Genomic DNA, 6,564 nt, shown 5'->3' with positions numbered 1-6,564 from the left:
TCTGTTGTGCTCCATTTAGGATGCGCGACCCATCACAAACGGTTCACTATTATAGAACGTGTATGATAAGCATACAATCACACACATTCGCTTTTCCCAAACCATATGCGATAACTAATTAAGAAGGTTAGCTAATCGTCATACGAGTGTTTGACAGGGTTACAAAACATTGGATCGTCGCAACATCATTGTACACGACAACTATCGCACATGCTATTCTGTGGTGCAATGTTTATGATGCATACTTCATCAGAAATAGTTCATGGTTGCGAATCATGTACGATAAGGCAACTATCACAAGCATTTAGTTTGCCCGCACCGTTTGTGATATTGTCTGACATCGCACATGCTTTGCAAACGACAACTGTGTGCATGCTTGCACACATTTCCTCTCTATGAACCGTGTCGGATTATGGTGTATATCGCACACGTTTATGTTTTACCAACCGTGTGTGTCGTAACTACCTGGAGAGCGTAATTTCACCGTAATTTAGTTTCTACTATCTCAAATTGTGCCGGATTTGAATTTGAATGTATCTATAGCTTTATTCATATCCATCAGGTTCAAACAACCAATGCATTATTCGATTCATAGGTACATATGTTCAAGAATAAATAAGAACCAAGTAAAGAATGATGAACCATAGTTGTATACTTGTAATACTGAACATAGAAGAGAAAGAGGCACATTGTGGTTGCTGAACAAGGTGAAGCGGAATGCCCATATTGTGCCCTCCTCCATGCAGAAGGCACGCACTACTCTAGTCCAACCCCTTGTGATGGTCGAACGCCCATCCTTCGCGGTCTTCATGTAAACATCTAGATAGTCATCATGTTCTAGTTGAAATACTTTAACCTTTGCATGCCCACTAATCATATAGTTTGAGTGGTAATCTTGAGTAAACTGCCTTGGCAACCACTACAAAGGAAAAAGATTCAGACATTGTCATCTAACACAACTCATATGGGTAGTAAAAAGAAGGCTACAGAGTTCTTACTTACCATCCTGCAATTCGCTGTTTTCTTGGATAAAGTGTAAACAAATAATTTAATTGCCATATTTTGACCCATTTTACTAACAATCTTTATCAACTTCCTCACTTGATGCTGGTTCATTGATATCTCATTACCCCTTTCACACAAAGGGTCGAAGTGCGGATCTTTACCAATGACATATGTACCTAAAAGCACCAAGTTAATATTAGAAGCAAAACAACAATTGCACAATGATGTAGTACAACACACTTCTATAATATCATATAACATCCAATATACTCAGATATTAGATGAATTAACATCTTATATTATGGGCAGGAAGGAGTTTATTGCATTCTTACAAATTACCGGCTGATTAACTACTGTTGTATCCATGGGTTAGAGTTAGTTTGAGCTAGCTCGGGATCAAATAGCCCTAAAGTATATCCAAACACGAGGGCTAGTTTGATCTAGTTGCATCTAACCCACCCAAAAAAACTATCCAACCCAAGAGGTGGTAATTGGAGCTAGTTCTCCTCGTGCATTTATTGTCAATCTAACCCTATCATCCAAACACCCCGTTGGATGGAGTTAGTTCAGGGTTAGTCATGAGCTAGAAACTAACTCTAACTTCTAGCTAAGTTGAGTATGCAAACAAGGTTGTGTTGTTGTTGTTGTTGTTGTTGTTGTTGTTTTTGCTGCTGCTACTCTTCTACGTGTATCTAGACATCATTAGAACATTAAGGTAACACTCTTCCTTGTTGCTATGTAGCCTAGGATTGTATATTTAGAAACTAAGTACAATGCATGTTGCTATCTAGCCTCGAATATATTACATATGGCCCTAGTTAACCTAACGATAAATAGGTTACAAATATATTCAATTAAAAGTCCGATTCACCGATTAGTCCCTGATCAGCCCCCGGCCTATATGGTACCAGCTACCGATATCCTGAACAGTGAGTATATATAAGCCATGGGATGAAACTAACCTCGATGGAAAACAATAGTCATTCCCAAAATTGTCCTGTGTAGGTACATCGAGAGGCTTGTTAAGCACAACAGGCTAAACATCAACCAAAATTATCCATGGCGGACAAAATAATCTCCAAAAGATAGCTTCAGTGTGCAGGTTTAAGCACACTAGTAAAGCAAAACAAGTGGAAAGGTGTGTTAACTGCAACAAGCCTAACATTTAACAACAAGCAAACATAGTCATTCAAACTGGTATTGTGCCGGTCTAAGTACACTGGTTATTGTAAAATAAAAATGGAAAGGCGTGTTAACTACAAGATGCAACAACCAAATGTAGTCATCCATAGTGGTATTGTAGAAACCGGTACTGATTAAATTGAACTGCATAGTTCATACTTGCACATATAGAACATCACGTTGTGAATAACTGGAATAAACAAGGCATACTACGAACAACCAAAGATAGTATTTGAAACTGGACATATGCTAACTACAAACAACCGAACAATCAAAAAACTTTAAAAGAGGCATATGCTAGCTATAATAGGCTTAACAACAAGCAAATATATGCATTCCTATCGGTATGTTTAAAGCTGGATTGATGAAATGTACTGCACAGTAAATAATTGCACATATAGAGCATCACATTGTGAACAACTGAAATAAACAAGGCATACTCTAAACAACCAAATATAGCAATTAAAACTGGACATATTCTCACTACACTACAAAAGGGACTCGACAAAGCAAATCATGGGTTTCGTCACTTGTCAGAGATGGGCTCGTTCCCGTGGGAAGAGCATGGATCCTGGATGCGCTCCATGTTGTTGCAGATGGGCTCCTTCCCCTTGGAAGATCACGACTGTAGGGTGCCCTCCCTGATGTCGCACACATGCTCTTTCCCCTTAGAAGAGCAGATGGGCTCTTTCCCCTTGGAAGAGCTGAAAAGGATGCCCTCCTCGTGGTCACCGTCGATGAGGTCTAACTTGGAAGCTGTGGATCCCAAGCCAGCATCTCAGAATGTGTCCTTCAGAAATGACAAAAGGGGCTCAATGGCGATGTTGCATGGCAAATTCTTGACAGCGATCCAGAGGAGATCAGCGGCGGGGCCATGGATGAGATCGATGGCGGTTGAACCCGAGGGGTTGGGGGCGGGCCACTTAACTAGTGACATAGCCTGCCTCAGGCCATCACTGTCAACGACCTCGATGTCGTAGCCGGCGTCCGCGACATACCCGCATACTCTAGCCCGCTGATTGAGTGCCTATGACCACTAATGGTCATCGGCTTCCTTGACGACGTCGGGCAAAGAGACCGCGATACACCTCTTTTGGGACAGTCGCTCCTCAAGCTCCACAGGAAGTGTGGCCAGCCTTAGGCTGCGACACTCTAGAGTGGGGGATGGGGATCTGTGGGAAAGGGGGCGTTTGGCAGGCGTCATCTAAGAAACTCAGGGCGTCCTGCGTATGGAGATCGGTGTGTAAGCTGCATGGGCAAACCAATAGATGTTGACAATGGAGGCCTTGCGGCAGCGATGGGGACCTTGCTAGGGTTTTGAGCGAGGGAGGGTGTGTGTGCGCGCGCGTCCGAGGAGGTTTTGGTGTGTGTGTGGAAGGGGTGGGGGCGGGGGGTGTGTTTGAGGAAATTACGCGGGTATTGAAAGTTTTACTACGCGGGAGTCAAATGCGGGAGTGGAATGCCGGGACTATTGAAAATTTTGATCATGGTGCATCGCACATGGTCCAGAGATAACAACCGTGTGTTATGAAACAGAAAAACCCTCGAGGCAGGCATATATTTTTGAGGGATTCAGGTGGGATTGGGAACAAGAAACATCACAGACGGTCGAAACACAATAACTGTGTGTTATCAAACAGAAAAAGCTGCAGGCGGGTAGATATTTTTGAGAGGGGAAGCCTCGTGGAGCCCAATGTACTCTGCGAATGTGTGCGTGATAGGGGCACCGGCGTGGCACATGGTTAGTTTGAGTGAACCGTGTCTGTTGCGTCATCCGACTTGTCTAATGTTCATAAATTTGGTGAAAAATGACGCGGGAGAGGGTCAAAACACGAACACGTTTGCATGTGGACCAAATTTATGGATGAAAAGGGTGGTTTGATGTTCAAATACCAAACACAACTTCGATGTGGCACCTATCTCGCAAAGTGCGCGGTATTGCTTGCCCCCCCCCCCCGCCGTGTCGGCACGAAGGGAATCCTAAGCTATGAATGCATGCGCCCCCAACCGAGGTTCACCTAGCAAAGTGCAAAGTAGCTAGCAGCCCCCCTCATGTCGGCATGAAGGGAATCCTAAGCTATGAATGCATGGCCCCATCCAACCGAAGTTCACCAAGCAAAGTGCGAAGTAGCAGCCCCCCCCCCCCCCCCCCCCCCCCCCCCCCACACTTCCAGTCGGCGGGCCAGAGAGGCATCTCACCAAGATGGATTGTAAAAAAGACCAAGAATAATCCACCTTGGTCGTACAACCTCTCTCTTGTTGTTGGTCAGAGTGATGGCCGTCCATGAAACTCCAGAGATGGGCTAGTTCGCCAATAATCACGCAAGAAGCTAGTCCCCGAAGACAACCACTGCATGCATGTGGCCCAAACATATGTATGGAGAGGTGTGTTTTTGAATACACAATGGAACAACTTTGATGTGGCACCATGATTTCGAACTAGAAATCCCCACACCAAGTGAGGGTTAGGTTGATGATGCATATGTATGTTACACCACACTTCAAGCTGACGACGGGGATTCATGCATGCATCTGTGCATAGTATATGCGCTCAAAATTAATTAGGTCTGAATCTCACCATGACCTATACTACGATAACACGAACCAAATGTGCCATGGTAACCAATCTTGTTGTCGGTCAAGGTGATCATGGATGTCCACGCGGGACCACGAATATATAGGTTTGTCACGGATAACCACGCGAGGGAGTGTACCATTCGAAGACAACCACTACATGCATATGTATGGAGGTGGTGCGTGCATGCATGTTTGAATACCATTTCACAACATTACTGTGGCGCGTGCGTCAAAAATCATACAGTCCCCACACAGAGCGAGATCGGTTCAAGACGTGTCATTGTACTAGCCAGTTCGACTTGACGGGAGGGATTCATGCATACACATGCATGTGTGTGTTCAAAATATATGATGTCATCGCAGAGCATTACCTATATATACCGTATTACAAGCAAAAAAAATAGTACCCTCCTAAGTCAAATTAACCTCTCTCATTGTCAGGCAAAAAGTAGTGATGGACCAAGAGGGCCCATAGATGAAAAGCATCGATATCACTGATAACCGCTTAAGTGGGTGCGAGAGGACAACCACCATCGCTTTGCATGTGGGCCAAACATATGTTGAATACCCAAAATGCACAAGTTTGATGTGTACATGCCTCAAAAACCGTAAACCCCCCACACAGAGTGAGGTTCATGAAGCGTACTACATATGATGGTCGCCTTCCCCCTCTTCGACGCATACTATATGCTCCTACCATAATACAACCCAAAAAGAATCCTCCTCGATGGTGAAATTAAGCAACCTCTCCCGATGTATGTCAAAGTGATGCATGCATCGATGATGGCCTCATGGGCCCACAGATGGAAGCGTCACACGTGAGTGTCGTAGCTAGGATAACCACCGCGTGCATGCATGTATCCCAAAGAGGTGTTGTGTGATGTTTGAATAGCCAATTTCACACCTTTGATGTGGCACGTGACTCAGAAACCGAAAAGTTCCGACACTGAGTGAGGTGTACTTGTTCACGGACGCGTACGTATATTATATATGCTAGTCCCTTCCCACCTCTTCAACACGTACTATATACCACCGTAACACAAACAAAAATGATTCTACCTTGCTGGTCAAATTAACCTCCCTGCCGACTGTCCGTCCAAGTGATGGAAGACGACCTCGCGGGCCCATAGAAAGCGTCACACGCAAGTATCGAGTGTCGTGTAGGACAACCATCGACTGCATGTGGCCAAAACATGTATATATGAAAGGGTTGTGTAATGTTTTAAATAACGAATTCACGACTCTGATGTGGCACCTGCCTAACAAAACGGCCAACCCACACGGTGGCTCACAACTCGTAGTGTACTGTGAGCCACCCGCCACCCCCAGACACATACACCCACACACACGCGAATCCACCGCAACTACGATGCATGTTAAATTATCCTGCGGTAAACATATGTTACCAAAGGAGGGACGTTTTAATTTCGAAAAAACCAGAGATCATTAAGACGTTTTAGTACATTGATTGATTTTCTATAGGTATAATGTGAAAAATCAAATTGGAGCTACATGCACATGTGACAGTGCACCTAAATGGATTGCAAAAACACAGGTGTCTCAATGGGTGCATGTTTACTCCCCGTGCAAGAAATTTCAAACATTGAGAATCTTGATTTTTAAATTCTAGTACATCCAAAACTTATTTTAATTTCATGAAACTTATCATGTTGTCATATGGACACCAATACAAAGTGGCATTGTACTTTTTTTATCAAATTTGAGACCAGTTTTGATGTAATCTTCATCTAATTACAAACGGGAGATTATTAATAATTGGGAACCAATATCCGAAACGGA

This window comes from Triticum urartu, chromosome 6 (assembly GCF_003073215.2).
Source record: "Triticum urartu cultivar G1812 chromosome 6, Tu2.1, whole genome shotgun sequence".
NCBI lineage: Eukaryota > Viridiplantae > Streptophyta > Magnoliopsida > Poales > Poaceae > Triticum > Triticum urartu.
Note: the sequence above shows the minus strand (reverse complement) of the source record.